This window comes from Erpetoichthys calabaricus, chromosome 2, assembly GCF_900747795.2.
Source record: "Erpetoichthys calabaricus chromosome 2, fErpCal1.3, whole genome shotgun sequence".
NCBI lineage: Eukaryota > Metazoa > Chordata > Cladistia > Polypteriformes > Polypteridae > Erpetoichthys > Erpetoichthys calabaricus.
In genome coordinates this window covers 218792742-218812067 of record NC_041395.2, presented here as the reverse complement: position 1 = coordinate 218812067, position 19326 = coordinate 218792742, and the positions used below count along the sequence as shown (strand labels likewise).

The 19326-nt window shown below is 39.6% G+C and overlaps 1 protein-coding gene across 13 annotated transcripts in view; it reads right to left on the bottom strand.

Moving 5' to 3' along the window:
- The window catches only part of usp54a (ubiquitin specific peptidase 54a), a 307359-nt gene that overhangs the window by 185620 nt on the left and 102413 nt on the right, over positions 1-19326 (bottom strand). For 6 of the 13 annotated variants that reach the window (XM_028795168.2, XM_051922628.1, XM_051922630.1 and 3 more), the window contains exon 1: positions 13708-13871. The exons of 3 other annotated variants lie outside the window; for them this stretch is intronic. The gene's annotated coding sequence lies outside the window, so the exon portion shown is untranslated. Of the gene's footprint in view, positions 1-13707; positions 13873-19326 lie in introns of those variants that run through there. 4 more of the 13 variants (XM_051922633.1, XM_051922634.1, XM_051922635.1 and 1 more) reach the window with 1 other exon arrangement.

The window sequence follows — 19326 nt, the reverse complement described above, 5'->3', positions numbered from 1 at the left end:
AGAAATGTCTGCAAATATATCAATAAAAACTGAAATTATCACCTTGACAATTATTCTGAACCTTTACTCAGGACCTAGTTGAAGCACCTTTGGCAGCTATTACAGACTGGTGTCTTCTTGAATATGATGCGACAAGCTTTGCACTCCTGGATTTAAGGATTTTTCTGTCATTCTTTTCTGAAGATCCTCTCAATCTCTGTCAAGTTAGATGGAGATGGGTCAGTAGAAAGTAATGTTCAAGTCATTCTAGAGATGTTCAATTGGGTTAAAGGTCTACACTCTGGGCGAGCAACTGAAGGACATTCCCAGAGTTATCCCTAAGCTGCTACTGTGTTGTCTATGCTCTGTGCTTAGGGTCACTGTCCTGTTGGAAGGTGAAACTTAAGCTTAATCTGAATTCCACAGCGCTTTTGAGCAGGTTTTCTGTAAGGATATCGCTGTACTGTACTTTGCTTCGTTGAGCTTTCTCTCAACCCCATCTACCCTCTTAGTCACTGCCCCTGAAAAACAACCCCACAACATGATGCTGACACCACCATGCTTCACCTTGGAATGGTATTGCACAGATGATAAGCAGTGCCAAATGCTAATCTTTGTTTCACCAGACTTAAGAATCTCATTTTTCACAATATGAGAGTCCTTTAGGTGCCTTTTGGCCAACTCCAAACAGGTGTCCATGCATCTTTCGTGGAGGAGATGCTTCTGTGATATATCCCAGGTCATTGCAGCAATGGGGCTCATCCCATTTTATGAGACATCAATAGTCATACCAGATGATGGAGTAAGGCAAATGACGATGCAACAGTAATTAGGGGCAAAAGTGCTTTTATTAAACACAAAAGCAGTGTCCAAAACAAAGTGCAATGTGAGGAAGTTAAAAATCCAATAAACAGGTGCAATAAATAATCAGTTAAAAACAAGGATAATATTAAAAACAAAAGCAGTGTCCAAAACAAAGTGCAATGTGAGGAAGTTAAAAATCCAATAAACAGGTGCAATAAATAATCAGTTAAAAACAAGGATAATATTAAAAACAAAAGCAGTGTCCAAAACAAAGTGCAATGTGAGGAAGTTAAAAATCCAATAAATAGGTGCAATAAATAATCAGTTAAAAACAAGGACAAAACTTAGCAAAATGTGAAAAATGGAATGGGCCTAAATACTTTCTGAATCCACTGAATATGTATATAAACCAGTGCTTTCCAAACTTTTGTAATGTAGCTAGACTCTAGAAGCACAGTAGAGAAAAAGGTAACATTTACAAACAAATGTGTTAATGAAAGATTGCAATCAATGACTGACTTAAAACTGATGCATACCTGTGATGTTTGATCGTTGTGTGGGAAGTTAACTCCCATTTCTACCTCAAACATCTCTGAATTTCTGTTATTTTAACTGCTTTAAAGTCAGAATTTTAAACAGCCTTAAGTGCAAGCAATGTTACACACCTAATTAGCTGTACAGCAGCTGCTTTTTTATTGTGTTTAAAATTTGAACAATTACAAGTCATTCTGTTTTAATTGTTAATTGTTTTAAAATTCAGTCCCGGGTATGACATTAACTCTTTTAGGGCGGATGTCGACTTTTGTCGACAGGAGGGGTTGAGGGTGAATGTCGACAAAAGTCGACATCCAGTGATAGAGGGCGACAATCAGCTGTTAATGGCGACAAAACTCACTGTCACATCGCAGGCATTCCCTCTGTGCTTTGAGGAATGCTAGACTCGTTGACTCGGCAACTAATCCTTGCGTATGCGTTAGTTGCGAAATGTAAACAATGGCAAGATGGCATCGACATGTCACAAGGGAGCGAAGCGAGTGCAGAAAAGAAAACAATCGGCAGACAATGTTTTGCGCATTATCGCTGAGTCTGACTCTGATTTTTCAGAATCGGATTTTATTCACAGTGATCAGGAGATCGAACAAGAGAGTGAGAAGCCGGCAACAGCTGATCGGACACCAGCCAATGCCGCACCAGCTGGTCCGCTGCCAGCTAAGCGCATTCGCGCAGCCGATGCATCTACGGCAAGGTTCGCGTGGGAGGAATACACAGACATTGATCCATGGGAGCCGAACTAGCTACCGGACTTCACAAGACGGCATGGCTTGCTGTTGGACACGACAGATCATCAGCTGCTTAACTACTTCAGGCTGCTCTCTCCTGATGCTGCTTTTCAGCTACTGTCAGACAAGACAAACAGGTAGGCAGAGAAATTTTTTTAATCGCGGGCTGCGCTTGCATCGCATTCTCGTTTTTCAAAGTGGAAACCCACAACAAGAGACAAGATGAAGCGCGCTGTGGCATTACAAATAGAGATGGGACAGAACTGGTGATATAACTTCAGGGAGCATTGGTCCAAACGTGCTTTGTCCCCTGGTGGCTTTGGACAGGTTATGCAGCGTGATGATAGGTACGTGATGCTGCAAAGTTTTATTCACTTCTGTAATAAACAGAAGCAAATCCCATGGGGTGAGCCAGGCTATAACGTCATGCATAAAGTTCAGCCCCTGCTTGACATTGTGCCACCAACATAGAAACAATTTTATCAGCCTGGCTGTGATTTGTCTGTGCATGAATCTATGATAAAATAAAAGGGACACCTTTTTTTCTGCAAATATATGCCAGACAAGCCCACAAAGTATGGCATAAAGGATTTTGTACTGGCAGAAGCAAACACTGGTTTCTGCCTGAAAGTAATTACATATACAGGAAAGTATTTCTTTCAAAGAGAGAACTGTCCCTTGACAAGTCAGGTTGTGCTGGAGCTGCTTCATGTTGTGTACATTTGGACAATTTTTATACATGCCCAGAATTGTTCATGGAGCTTGTGGCACAGTGAGGGTGAACAGGATACACATGGCTTCACAGTTGAAGCCAGACAGGCTGAAGATGAAAAGAGGTGACAATACGGTTTTCATGCAGGCAGAAAACTTGGTAGCAGTGGCATGGCACGATGGCAAACTGGTGACTTGTCTCTCTACAGTACACACTAACAATATATGTGAGAAAGTGCAGCAACAGACAATTGAAAAGTAGGCACTAAAGCAACACGTTATGGTAAGCAGTGCAATGTAGCAATGACTGAAATTGGCTGCTTTGAGCGAGATCAGACTTGGCAGGACTTTGCTGTGTAAAATGTATGTGATATGTATGTGAAATCATAAGAGTATGCAGGCTCATACAACATGCAAGACAGTAACATTTGTCAAAAGGAAATATTTTTTGTTGATTTCAATTGCTTTGTGTTCTTTTTTTTTTTTTTTTTTTTTTTTTTTAAAGTTAGTTTTTGGAAAAATATTTAGCCCTGGGAGAAAAGAAACAAAAAAAAAAAAGCCCAAAAGAGTTAGACTGCATCTGGCTCTGCAAGCGGTCCTCCAATTTTAAGGGAAATCATGAGTGTTGGTGGCAGGATTGACCTGCAAGCAGTCCTCCAACTTGCAGGGAAATCCATGGGGTTTGGTGGCAGGATTGGCACTCTAGCCACCATAAAAAAACCCTTCACACAGCTCCAAGACAACAGAAAGGACTCCTCCTTGCTCTCCGTGAGAGTAGCCTGATGCAGCCACCCATAGGAAGGCTGCTCGCATCATGAAGGGGATCGGGGGAAAAGCCCTCGGGAGCCCCATCCCCAGAACAGTCGAAACCGTTGGAGAGCCAATGGGGTCAGGCCTGTTGGGGATCGGAACTGGTGTGGTGCAAAGGCGTCAGCCCCTGCACGGCAGCACTCGGGTCCCAATTTGAAGCAGTCCATACAGGTAGGAGCATGGAAAATCTTGTCTCTCCGGCAAGATGATCATCTTCCTCTGCTGTTGAAGGAGCTGCGTAAACTCCACATTTCAGTGGCTGCACTCTCTGAGGTGCGTTGAATGAGGACTGGCCAGATCTCTATGGGTGGATACACCTTTTATTGGTCTGGTCGCTCTGATGGCCGTCATACTCAGGGAGTAGCTGTTGCTGTAACAAATTGGCTTCTTCCAATGGTCTCCAATGTCACTCCTTTCAATGAGAGTATTATAAGACTCACATTACGGCACTCCCTGGGTGCCTTATGTGTTGTCTCAGTGTATGCTCCGACCACAGTGAGTGATGTCTAGGTGAGGGAGACGTTCTTTTGGTCATGGGTGACTTCAGAGCAGCCACTGGCACTGACAGGGTTGGCTATGAGGATTGTCTCGGTCCCCATGGGTCTGGTGACAATTGTGAAAATGGCTCCATGTTCCTTGACTTTGCAAAAGGTCAGTCTGCGAATCGCTGGATCCTGGTTCCAGCGCACCAGAACCGCATCGTTGGACTTGGTACTCCAATACTGGTGTCTGCAAATCGCTGGATCCTGGTTCCAGCGCACCAGAACCGCATCGCTGGACTTGGTACTCCAATACTGGTGGTGCGGTGAAGGAGATCGATCACATCCTCTTGGGCAGACACTGGAGGCTCTTGCAAAACTGCAGGGTTCACAGAAGTGCCCAGTTTGTGAATTCTGACCACAGACTTGTTGGGCTGGCTTCTTTCAGCAGTTGTTCAAAGCTGATCCTCCGGCTAGGAAATTGGATATATACCAATACTGGTGGTGCGGTGAAGGAGATCGATCACATCCTCATGGGCAGACACAAGAGGCTCTTGCAAAACTGCAGGGTTTACAGGAGTGCCCAGTTTGTGAATTGTGACCACAGACTTGTTGGGCTGGCTACTTTGAATAGTTGTTCAAAGCTGATCCTCCGGCTAGGAAATTGGATATCTCTGGGTCCACGGTTCTTAAGGCTGATCCTCCAATTAGCTGTGAACCACCTTAAGGGGGGGGGGTTAGGCTGCAGGGATCTGTGGTATCCGAGGTGAACTTCTCCAGGCAGATGGTAAGGCTGTCCTCCTGGCATTGCAAGCAATCTTTGCTTCCATTTGGGAGACTGGCATCATCCCAACTGACTGGAAAATGGGACTTGTCGCCCCATTCTGGAAAGGGAAGGGTGATCGCCTGGATTGCAGCAACTACAGGGGGATAACACTGCTCTCAGTACTGGGTAAGGTCCTTGCTAGGGACATCCTCAATAGGATCCGTGATCACTTGCTCACCTACCAGGGACTGGAACAGTCTGGTTTTACGCCTAAGAAATCTACCATCGACCGCATCCTGGCACTAAGGGTTCTCATGGAGGGCAAACGCAAATATTGGCAGAATTTCTTTGCAGCCTTTGTCGATTTTTGTAAAGCATTTAACACAGTTGATCGAGCTGCCCTGTGGGACATCCTGAGGGTTCACGGGATCCTTGGGTACTGTTGGTTTGACTTTGTGTTGAATGAGCAGTTGCTCATGGAGTCCTGAATGAGGCACATTACTTGCATTGTGAGGTAGCGTCAGTTACGGCACTATGGCCATGTGGCATGTTTCCCTGAGGGTGATCCAGCTGGCAAGATCCTCATTGTTGGGGACCCGAGTGCTTGGACCAGGCCAAGGGGTTGCCCACATAATACCTGGCTGCGGCAGATAGAGGGTCATTTCCATAGGGTGGGACTGGACCGCGTGTCTGCCTGGGGCATTGCCAACCAGGATCCCGAGTTGTTTCGTCGTGTAGTGGGTGCGACAACGAACTGCAGTGCATGCTCCCCAACTTGACTTGACTGTTTTAATTTGCATGCAAACTGCACTCTCTCTTTAATCATGTTACTTTGTGCCCACAAATAATCCTGCTTTTCTGAAGGGTTGTGTTTTCATGTGTCATATTCAATTAAGAAAATTTTCTGCGGCTTCTTTCAACAAACTGTATACGAGTTACTGATATGTAAAGAACTGCAGTCATACTGTGAGCAAAAATGTGAAAATATATCAACAATAAATATTTATAAAGGCACATATGCTACAAATATATCCAAACATAGAATTCTTTCTAATAGGACTATTATAATCTAATTATTGGTTAATTTGAAGCCATAAAGCAGATGTTTGTTCTTCCTACATTACTGTAAAACTTGAAATTGAAATTTTAAAACAAACTAAAGCATTACCTTTATGACAGACAGTTTAGAAAGCTCTTATACACATGTACGCACATACTGTATATATTATATAGCGTCACATGAATCTAAAAAGGTCCAGGTGGGGTGGGCGGTATGACCAAAATTCTATATCACGGTATTTTTCTAAATTATCCCGGTTTCACGGTATTCGACGGTATTTTTTTCCCCCATGCATGAGTGGATGTTAACCACATTTTCCACTGCAATTACTGCAGTAGACTGGCTAAGAATAACCTGTTAGACTGTTATGAGAATTGTACATTGTATAAAAAAACATTTTAATGTACACACAAGTATTAATACAGGTTTGCATGGACCCATAAAGTGATAGTTTTCAAGGGGGTGACACTAATGAAGAGAAGGAATCACATTGCACGACAGTTGCAGTCAAAATATAGAACCTTTTTATTGAACAAATTTTGCAAAAACTTAAACTATGATTTTGACAACATATTTTCAACCATCCAAAGAGGCATTTAGACATAGTAAAATATCCAGAGGTGCTTGTCAAAACTTGTATTGCACTGAACATGTCTTAGAAAAGTAATAAATAGTAAATATTTTTTGTGAACCAACTACACTTTGTTAATGTTAACTATCTCTGTCCACTGACACGTTGAAGTGACTTTTTCAACAACTTTACCATCAATAAACTGCATAATATTTAAACAAATAATAACAATAAAATAAATAATAGTATTATTACTGATAGCTGCACTATTACTTCAAGCCCAGTTGCATTACACAGTATTCACCAAATTAAAATAAAATAAAACAAGTACAACTTTGTGAGGACATCCTTACCAACTGTACCATCATTTAGGCAAACTGCATTAATATGGACCTTGCTTCAAGCTAAGCTATATACATAAATAAAATAACTGCAACTTGCATTTACTGTATAATGCTATTTGTGGTATAGCCCTACGGAAATGCATTAGGGCCACGGTGAAGAAAAAAAAATACAGTAAAGAGGGAAGAAAAAAAACAAACTACCGGTATATGTCAAGAATAAAGTCGACATGCTGACTTTATTCTCGACATTTCCACTTTAATTTTGATGCTTATGTCAAGATTAAAGTCAACATTTCCACTTTATTTTCATAGTTTACTTCATAATTAAAGTAGAATGTCATAAACTAAACTTCATCCTAAAATCAATGTTTAATTTACTTGATTTTCTCAAACCCCGTCATAAGTTAATGTAGCACATTAAATTCTTTGTGTTGTGTTCCCCGACCCAGTTGTTAATCACTATGCTTCTTAAACTGACTTCCTATGCACTAAGAGGAGGCAGCAATCACCGCACAGAATCCATTCATTTCATGGTATTCCTGCTCTCTAAAAATTTAGAATGCTAAGATAAATACTTGATATCATTTTCATGATGAAATGCATTAAAGCAGGTATTAAACAAGCACGGTAGTGAGGCGGTAGTGCTGCTCCCTGGCAGTAAGGAGTCCCCAGGTGTAAATTCAGTGTAAAGACCTTTATGGCAGGTGTGACGAGGCTCCAAAAAACTGGATGTATGAATAGCTATCGCACAGGTTTAACTTAAATATTGTATAAATGTTGGGTTTGTGATCTGGTGGTCGGAGACACGAACACAGAATTCAATGCATGTTCTTCTGAACGGGCTTTCTTTACTGCACGCGTGCTGTCTCTATCTGACGTACCAAAACCCCAGTTCCTATCCATCCTTTTTCTTTCTCCACATAACCAATCACCACACGATAAACGTCTTTGTGAAATTAAAACTAGTTATAAACTTAGTCCACGGAGTGTTCAGAACTTTAAAAATATCTTCGTTATACATGTTTAATTATGCCATCCATTCAGAGTTGCGCCCATCGAAGGATGAATACAAGCAAAACATACACTAGCAGGGTCAATATAGCACAACAAAACCCCACATCCTACATGACTTTGAAAGGAAACTGAAGCGCCGAGTAAACCCACCAGAAAAACATGCAAATGCAAGGCAGGCACGCCGCCGTGCCCCCATATGATTAATGCATGCTTTAATGCATTGCACCATGAAAATTATATCAAGTATTTATCTTAGCATTCTAAATGTTCAGAGAGCAGGAAGATCATGAAGTGAATGTATTCTGTGCGGCGATTGCTGCCGGCGCCTCCTCTTAGTGCAAGAAGAAGTCAGTTTAAAAATCACTTAACACAAAGCACTTAATGTGCTATATAACTTATGACGGGGTTTGAAAACATGTCGTCACACTATTATACAGTACCCAGGTACATTACACTGTATTGAAAACAAATAAAACAAGTACAACTTGGCTTGCAGTATTATCCAGTAGTATAGAAACAGTATTTACACATCTGACCTTTTAAAACCAAAGTATCTCCAGGCTCTCTGTCCATTTTCACCACGCAGCATTCCTATGCTACCGCCCACTATTTGGTGGTGTAGCAGTGAAAAAGAGCCCTAGTGCAACAAATCTGTGTTTTGCGGTGTAGCAGTGAAAAAGGTCCCCACTTGAACAGTTTCCCGCTGCGCCACGTTCCGAACGTCGTTTAAGCAATTTAAACCGGTGTTGCGGTATAGGAAAAATCCATATCATAAAAAAAATAAACGTGCGGTATAGGAAAAATCCATATCATAAAAAAAATAAACGGTTTTCGGTATGAACCGGTATACCGCCCAGCACTAGGTCCAGGTTAATTCAGTAGTATCATTTACTTTTTACAGATTATCAGCCATAAATTAATGCTCAAATCTCTTCTTCCATTTCCTCCCAAAAGTTTTGTGTTGGCTTCAAATATGGGGACAGTGCAGGTCATTAAGATAAACTTTCTCTAGATGTTTTCATGGAAACAGCTTTGAGGTGATGCATTACTTGTGACTTGGGGAATTATCCTGCTAAAAGAATTAATTTGAAAACAGGTAAACTATGGCCATGAAGGTATGCACATTGTCAGCCAACATTCAAATTAAAATTAACTGGTATTAAAAAGCTAAGAAAACACTGTCAACATCATTCCACTATTACCGGTGGCCTGTACTGGTGACAGATGAAAGGATGGAAGCATTTATTAATTGTTTAAGTAGAAATTTTACCCTACTATCTGCATGATGCTGCTGAAATCAAGATTTCACAGAGCACTGTACATCATGTTAGCCGACAGGACTGTAACCCTATTTGCTTTTATGCTGCTACAGTCAGAACTATTCAATATCCAAAGTTTTGTGCATGTAGAGATTGTAACAGTGGTGTATAAAAGGTAAATAGTTGTTATTTTAGTATTTGTAGCCTGTTAACTTGTATGAGTGTTGGCATTTTCATCTAACCACTCTCCTTAACAAGGAGTTTGCACCCATAGCAATGCCACTAACTGGATTTTTTTTTTCTTGTTCATCACATCTTTCTCCATAAACACTTGAGCCCGCAGTGTGTGAAAATCCGAGGAAGTCAGCTGTCTGAGATGCTGCAACCACCACATTTGGCATCAACAATAAATCAAGCCACAGACAAAATTACTTAAATCAGGCATCTTTCCTGAATCTAATCTGATGTCAAAGAATATAATAAACTTAGTCTGAAATACATGATTGGTTGTTGGGAGGAGTAGGTTATTTGCATTGAGAACCATTGTACATAACTAAGTGTCCACTGATTGGAAATGTTTTTTTGTTTTTTCATTTTAAGAAAATGGAAAAATTGCAAACTTCTTTTGCAAGAAATATGGTACAATGTAAACACTATCACTTGATTATGAAAAAATAATTGTATATAAATGGGTCACAGTTGCATTCAAAATGAATATCAAGACATTCTGTAAAAGAGTAGTATGAAGGGTACCAACATGTTGGCAGCTGTTAATACTGTGAACAGCCACACTGCACGGATACTATCAGAGTGCTGTACAGGTGGTGGGCTCCAAGATTCCCTGACGGCAAGTACTCTGGCAATAGCAATATTACCAGTGACAGGAGGACACTGGAGACTGTTATTCCACAGGCATCAGAATCAACTCTAAGCAGGGGCAAATCATGGAAATCATTCCAAGAATCCTCCATGATATTATATAGCAAGTGGGAGACCGAACACAATATATGTTAGCCCCAGCTACCTCACTTTAAAACACAAGTGACCTGAATTACAACTCACACTATGAAAGAGATAGATGTAGGATTGCAAAAACAACGAACTACTAGCGAAGTCCTTGGTGGATGCCCCAGTGACTGTGCAATGTCATTCCTGACCCTGTGGAAATGGTCTTAAGGTCCTTACCCATAAGTAGTTGCCCTCTAATATTCAACAGACACCAGTCCAGTGAGTGTAGTTGGGTGAAAGAACAGGAACACACCAATATGGTATTTTGTTTTTTGTAACTTCTGACCTCCCTGACTCATTTTAAAGTTTTGGACTCGGGGTCTACTTATGAGTACTAACCACACTATTAATACAAACTATTAATACAAGCAAAAATACAATTATACCTGCTATGAAATACACAAAAGAGATACTGAGCTATATACTAAAACTATTGTAGCAAAATCATGCCCACAATATTTCTTAAGGTAGTGATCTCACAACATAGAAAGTTGGACAAACTATAGGAGATTATGCAGTCAAACCAATTTGATTAATTAGTGGCTAAGTGGTATTTACTTCTATTTCTTTCTCCAGCCATTCCATATATAAGCGGTTAGGCAGATAAATTACAAACCAGCTAGGTGTAATGCTATTATTCTTCATAACAGCATTACATTGATTCAATTCAAAAATAAAATCAATATGTATTTTTGTTCTGCTGCCTTCACTGGTCCAATTATGAATTATTCATAGCATTGTGTGACTCATCATTACAGATAATTACATATGGCATACATATTACAAACATAAATTAACAGAATATGGACCCACAAACAAACTTTGTAGTGTGGTTTTAAGGCTTTGGACTTCAAACCCTGAGGCTGTGGGTTCAAATCTCACTACTAACCCTGTGTGACCATAAGCAAAGCACTTGCCTTGCCCTGCCTGTGTTCCAATTGGAAAACCAAAAGAAATATAACTAATTGTATCATAATGTTGCAAATTGCCTTGGATAAAGGCATCAGCCAAATAAATACATGTAATGTAAATGTAAACTGAAAAGGACAGACTCATTTAATTTCAATAGTGGATTTGTAAAATCATTAAAAAGATACAGAAAGGTGGTCCAAGAAAGGTAAACTTTAAGATGCACTATTATACAGTTGGGGTTGGAATCTAAGTTATTCTTATTTCCACATGAACAGTTAAAAGAACAATGGAAACCAATATTTTTTCTTAAAGCAAAACAAAAATAGTTCATTTTTTTGTCTATTAGTTTAGACTATTTTCACTTCTAACTGATGTGTTGCAGTTTCAAATTTCAGAAAACAGCCTTTAAAACTGACATCTGATACATTTTTTCATATGAACTGTCTGTCTCCCTGCGGTGGGCTGGCTCCCTGCCCAGGATTTGTTCCAGCCTTGCACCCTGTTTTGGCTGGGATTGGCTCCAGCAGACCCCTGTAACCCTGTGTTAGGATATAGCGGGTTGGATAATGACTGACTGACTGTCTGTCTGTCTATCTGTCTCCAGAAAATAATTATTTTAGACTCTGAAATTCTTTATAAGCTACAATAAAAGTCAAATATCAAACAACAGAATTTCTTGATAGGACTTGGTCATAACAACCATGAAGCAAAAACTACTCTAAAACAACTAATTTTAAATGACAATATATCAGCACATAAAAGTCTCTGCTATAACAGAGGGTAATGCTCTTATTCAGGTTGTCCAGCAAATGAAAGGTATGGTGCTATGAAGACTGGAACACACTCTGACGTTTTAACTTTATGTATTTTGAGTCCTGTAGCTACTCAATGATGAAATGTTTATATGAGAAGCATGAAGAGAGGAGGCATGATTGTTGCCAGTGCATAACTGTACCCATGCCAATAAAGCAGCCTGGCATGAACGGCTGGTTAACAGCAGCTGTAATTTGTGAAGGCAAAAAACAAAGGGAAAAAAAAAACAACGACTAACCCTAGAGCTGGTTACATCATTTAAAAGCAAGAAATTACTATTTGTGCAATATCAGCTGATATGAACATTAAACGCATATTAAAATACTCTTATCCAAATCCAGCCAAGTCTAATTCGACATGGGTACTCAGCATTACGTCATATCTAGGCTCACTCACTATACTAGACAACCACAATGAAAATAAATAAATAAAAATACACTGATCAAAACTAGAGGAGCTTTGGCATATGGGGGCTTGTGTATTATGTTGGTCTCTGGGTGAATGATAAGGCTGTGCTTGCCCTTAGGAACCAAGAGGAATTTATAATAGAGGAACAAATTACTTCCTTATTCAGAGTGTCAAAATGAAAACCTGCTTTACAAGTACAGCGATGATGCACATTAATATTTCTATGCTATTATTTTACTGCAAACATTATCAACATTTTCACACCACATTAAACTGTTACTTTATATTTAAGTATATAATTAGCGGTAAGTTTTAGTTTCCATATGTCAGAGAGTTCAAATTTACAAAGTCCATCTGTCTACAACATTGTAATTCTTTTGTGTTCTCCAATATTGACTGTTTTTGTCATTTTCCATCATAATTTGGTTATTTACAAAGCCTGCATATAATAATATAACCATCATTCCAGACAGGCAACGTTTCAGAGCACAACTTATAATCTTAACTGCTTTCCACTAGCTATACAATAGTTTCTTCAGGCATACAAACTGAAAAACTTTTTTTTTTTTTTAAAAAAACATCTTTAGGTTTGCACATTCTTAGTACCATAATTACGGCTTTCTCACAGATGATTATGTGATTAAAGAACGCCTTTGCATTTTTTAAAAGCTCACACCCACACAGACAAACTAACAAAAAGTGATTCCTAACAGCTTTGCCAGTCTCACTATGCCTGCAATGTGATCAATTCTTTTCTTTTAAAAGTTCACTTTTTAAAAAATTGATGGGACTGTTTCTGAACTTTAACCACAAAAGGTGGGAAACCAATACTTCCTCCTAAGCACATCCAATGCGCAAAGAGAGACATTCTATGGCTTTTGGGGAAGTACTCCATGTGTGAAAACTTTTAAAGTATTCCCAACTAAAACACAAACATAAAAACAAACGTAAAAAATGTATTAGCCCTAAACTAGTCCGTAATGTTGCCCCGCAAGAAGCACATAAAATAGTCCTTGATATGGTTTTAAATGGGAAATTAAAAGCGATTAGCATTTCTCAATTAACGTCAGGTTAGAGACTTCGGAAGACGACTAAAACCGTGTAAAAGAAACCGGCAGCTGCTAAATAGTGAAAATTAACGGTTTAAAGGGATATGGAAGCGGTCACTTTAGGTGAAGTGGAATGCAGGGGTCAGATTGTAGGATTTGTTTAGTCGGTAAAATACTAAGTCTCTCACAGGTACGATGCATACATTTTAAAAATACTTTTAAAAAGCAGTGAGCAATTCCATCCCATTTAATGAGAATCCATTGAACTCGGAAAATCCAAATGAAGCACAGCCGAGGAACAACTTTCTCTCGCTTTGTGAAATCGATGGGTATTTTAAGACCAAGTGCCATGCTGACCCCGTTAACTGATCCACGTTAAATGCTCGAAAGGCCGTCGGCCGGTAACAGTCTGTAACGCCATATGAAAGAAGCAAGCCTACCTTGCTGAAAGAAAACCTCGACCTCTCACCACAGATTGTTGGTTACATTCGATTCGACTCAACTGACCGCGGAAAGCCGCCACATCCCCTACCAACGTCAGACTGAAGAGGAGAGGGGGGAAAAAAATTGAAACTCACTGGGCGGGTCTACCACCTGCAGTCTACGCTACAGCCGAAAGCAGGGAAGAGGCGGAGAACCTGGAAATGGGGCGGGGCCTAGGAGAAGCACGCCGGGGTGGGAAGTATGACGGCAAATGTACAAGGACTGGATTACTTTTTTCATGTCGCTCGTGTCGGTACTGTTTTATTAGTTGTTTACTGAAACGAACTATTTTTTTCGATCCCCCAGAATCGGACGTTGTAGTCCTCGAATGGGTGCTACTTTCAAGATATTTTGAGATTTTTACTTTTTCCGTGTTTTAACATTGTCTCATAACGAGAATACCGTCTGCAAAGAAGCAGTGCAAACTGTTTTTTTGCCTTTGAGATTATTACGCTTTTTAAGTTGAAACTTTTCCGGCTAGCATAAAGAATGTTTATTTTATGTTAAAAGTAACAATTTATGTAAAGACTATGAGGAATGGATGGTGTAACGATAAATAGATTACACGAAATTATATGAAAAGGAATTCCCCCAACAGCCTAATCATCCCTTGAGATAGTTAAGCAAACAGTCACTTCACAATTTTTATACTAGGTGAGGTTAAAGGCTGATCAAAAATTGACCTCATATTAGTGTGAAACAATCAGTGTGTGTGCTTTAGAGTGTTTTCTACCTTGCACTTAGTGATGATATCAAACCCACTCCACCTCCCTAGCATCCCTGTGTTACGTGTGATAATCTAGCGCTCCTAACGTCGTCCGTTTTACACCTTCAGTGCATGTATGCTGGTAACGTCATGAATTAATGCACGAACATTATTTACAATTGATATTGGCAACGATAACAAACGCTATCCAGAAAGGCCAGATTACATCACTATTACTTCTTCCCATATTATTAATTAAATAGATGTGTTAACCTGGTTTCGCATGGGAAATTGGTTCTTGGTTATAGAACTTTCGATTAAACGGATGTAACAGAACTCTGCTGTATGCAATATACGTTATTCTTTACAACTGGGGTTAATACAATTAAATAATGGAGCTCCTTACTCTTGAATATGCCACATACAATTCACCATCAATAAAACCTTTGTGCCGTAGATCAATTCTAGATTTTCCTATTGACTTTTGCCTTTGTTCATGGTCTTTGAAAAACAATTTTACACTAAACTATTTCTTTGAAATGAAACTGCTAATTAGTATGACTAATGGGGGTTTTGGGTATAAATTTTAAATAAATTTTATCCTGTAGCACATACTGCAGAAATGGTAACGAGTCAGATTTGAATTAAACGCTTTGATGTATAATCTTGTACCATTACAGTTTTGGAGGGTCTAGATCAAAAGCAATATGCAATACACTGAATCGTGGTTTAATTTAACTTATTACATACACTACTGACAGTTACAGGCTGCACGTTTATGTGGCCATCAGAATAAAATGAACGGTTTAAGCATTGTACAGCAAACTCGGATATATAAAAAACAATATTTTGAATCATGTACAATGTTCTGTGCATGAGAAACCCCTTTACTTAGCTGCGCAAGTGTTTACATTAACTAAGGAATACCTTGCTTGCGCCATACCCACGGATTCAATTGGGTTGGTAAGCATATACACACAAGAAATACTTCACCATTTCTGCTTTGCGAATGAGAGCGTAGCAGCACATCGCTGTCTAACCTCCAAGGGGACACCTTAGCCCTCCACAATATTGCATGTATTTTACCATAAACGCTCGTTGTCCGCTGCCTTATTCATAGGTATATAAACGCGCTTGAATCTCTTATGTTTTAATAATGCATTGTGAGGAGTAAGAAAAAGCCACCTGAACAGAATGTACTGCATGTACCCAATGATGCAACTTGCTAAGCACGTATTCTATTGAAAAAGCTTATGTAACAAGTCAAATTTACTCGTGAGGACAAATAAAGTTCTATCCATCTAAGACCTTCGCCGAACTTTCCATTCACTTCTGGGAGCGGCTTTCATTTCCATAAAGTGGCAGCCCCACGTTTCCTCATGAGTATGGTCTCAGACTACTCAGTAACGGTGTTGTACTGGTGGCACTCATTTGCATGAACTGTCAGCTAAATTACTCTATACATATACACACACACACATACAACCATACATATTTTATATATATATACATATATATATATATATATATATATATATATATATATATATATATATATATATATATATGCACACACACACATATATATATATATATATACACCTGAGATTTTTGCAACTCCGACAACCCACCAACTGGCTGTACACCGACACACTATTAACGCTGGCAGGGACTGGTTGTCCACTGCTGGTTTTACTGCAAGTTCACAGGCTCCCCAAGTAACATGTCTGTCACCAGCTGGTTGATGTAGGGAACACTTAAAACCAGCTGCTGATCTGGCCATGTGCCTTCCTGTCTCCATGCTTGTGCAGGAAGGCTATCTGTTCTTTTGATCTGAGAAGGGAGCGAAAGCAGGATGACATCATCAACCCTGCTTTCATGCAGTGTGTGTTTAAGTGGCAGCTCCTGTTTGAATAAATGCTTTCAGAATGTTCATGTCTTTACAACAATAAAGCAGATTTTTTGGGAACCTGGACTCACCTCCATTGTCTCTTATGCAAGTCATCACAAGTGGTAACAGGAGTGAGGTCTTGCACAGATGGTTCCTGAACAGGGGCACAACGTTCCCCTTCCACCGGAGCCTGATGAAGTCCCTGCTGGTGTCCCTGCTATTATCCATCTCAGATGGCTCCTTTGAATGACCCAGAGTGTTTCCTATTCTGTTTTGAAAACACAACCATGTTGGTGCACTGAGACAGGGGAGGCTGGGTGGCTATCTTAACCCCTTTTTTGACTGAGGAGGCCAAAGTCTCTTGGAAGGAAGACACCTTCCTCCCAATAGATTTGATGACTAGGATTTCCTGAAGCAACAAATCCCTTCTTTTTTGTACAGCAATGAGCTGCTTGGCCAAGGGGAGCGACTTCCAGCTGTGGCAAATCGATCCGGTGCAGGACTTAGCAGCACATCCCCACGTCACGGTGGAGGACCCTCTGACCAGCACTCCATGTAGAAGACACCATTGTGGGAATTCCCCGGCCAGGCACCAACTGTAGCTGCTTTTGTTGTGACCAGTCTGGACTTGTGGATAGGGACTGTTGTCTCCCACATGCTCAGTCCCCAGAGAGCAGCTTGGCCAAAGTATGCTGCTCTCAAGCCAGGTTCTTGGAAAAGGTGTGGAAGAATAATTTAAGGGTAACCTAGCATTCATCTTAAAGAAATAACATAAAGGGTTAATAAATGTAGGAAACCAAATAAAGGTCAAGTGAACAACAAAATGTATACTGAAATATAAAATTTGGTTTAGAAAAAATACTGAGATGGTCAAGTAAATAAGGAATGTACCAGAAGAAAGGTTGATGTAATATACAATATGTACTGAACGATGACTAAGAGATGACTAAGAAATCAGCAGACTAGAATGGACAGTTATTACATGCACAGAAATTTCAAGGGTGGTGCCTCATCTCAAAAGGTATAAGAACAACCAGAATATAACATAATAGACTTCTATTCTATATAAATATTTGGGTGTAAACCAACCAGAGTAAAATGTATGCAAAATGTATGCATTGATTGACACTGTATGTAAATTCAACAGTTTATAAAATTAACCTCTATCCTTTGTTTCTCTGACCATTCTGACCATGCTGTAACAGCCTGTTTTTGAAGAATGCTCCCTCCAAGGCATTTTGCTGAGGAGTCATTAAAAGATACAACGGAACAGCTTTTCTCCAGCCTGATTACTGAATTGTCTTATTAAAGGATGTTTCTTTCTTTAATAAGATGTTAAATTTGACCACAGTTTTTGGTGCATAACATTAAGGCAATCCGTACCCCGGAAGGAACTCCCAGCTGAATTTCAAAAGATGCGAATCGGACGATGTGAAATTCGAACAGACTTGTTCCCATCTGCGCGGTACTCCCCTCCGGAGGACGCGATTGTCGGACCTGAAACGATAGGAGGAGGAGGCATGTTCATTCATTCTTTTGGGAATAAGGGGCTGGGTTAGATGTCATGCCATTAGATTAGGAGTGTTTTTTCTTAGAGTTAGGATAGTTAGTGTTAGGAGTGTTTTTTCGTGTAGTTGGGTTAATTTCGTGTAGTTAAGTTTTTTGACGACTAGAGAGAGCATTAAAGAATAGTGCAGAGATCACTCCTCGTCGCATGGAGGATTATATTGAGTTGCCGTCCGGAGGAAGTGACCCACTATTGTCTGGGGGAGTTGCCCAGATCTCTCTCTGGGTTTGACAGAAGGTCTCAGTAGACAGTAATGCTGTTAAATGGATAGAGAAGTCCTGGGAGTTCAAGTCCCAGAGACATAGAAATAGAAGTCCTGGGTTCAAGTCCCAAGTGGGACAGCGTTCCCCGCCTCAGTAAAAGAGAAAGGAGGTTAAAGTCCTCCCTGAAGTAGCAAGGTTGCAACCAGTGGGAGGTAGAGTCCCACAGGAAGATGGGGTTAAAAGCAGAATAAGGTAATTGTATAATGATTGAAGAGTAATCAATTTACGCTACACAGTATGTGGACAATGTTAACTAGTAAGAACAAGGAATATGGAAGGTTTAATTTGAGTTTATATGTTCTGTGAAAATAAATGAGTATGTGTTTTTGTTTTGTTTTGTGTGTAAGTAAATAAGACATCTTGATGCACAGCGAATTTAAAGAAATGTGTGTAATAGATGACGTGTTGAAAGAATTGTTTCGTGTGTCTGAAAATGTTGTTCTGTGCCTAAGAAATGTTTGAATGGGACATCTTTGTCTGAAATGTACTTGTATTAAACTGAATGTTTAAAGTAAAATATATTGTGCACACAAATTTAGAAATATCCAATAAAGTTCCAGAACTGAGTTAATTTTGGTTAAAATGTGAGTTTCGAAAATGTGTTAATATTTGATAAAATGAAAACGTCTCCACTTTGCTTATAAAAATGTTTGTGTAAAACATCTTTCCTTCAGACCCTGATAAAGCCTTGGGGAAAATGTTCTTTTGATTATTATAAAATATAAAGGAGATCAATTTCTTTCAAGGATAAAATGCTGCTGGTGTGTGTGTGTGTGTGTGTGTGTGTGTGTGTGTGTGTGTAGGTGCATATTGGTTATGGACATTGTTCTAAATGCTTTCCATGAGCTGTTAGGTGATTGAAGTAGGGGTGACCAGTAAACCCCCGATTCTCTAAAGAACCGCAAATGCAAGAATGGAAATCAGTTTCTAATCCCTCCGATATTTGGTGGAATAAAAAATGGAGGGTGGGAGCGTCAAAATTGAATTTTAATTGTTACATCATTTAATTCCAAAATGTCTTTGAGTTGTTGCACTTATAAGTAAAAACAATATCAGAGTGGAAAGCTTTAAATGAAGTAAACTGAAAACAAAACATTCATAAAATTGTAAATCCAAAATAGTTAATCAAATATCTCTTTATAGACAACA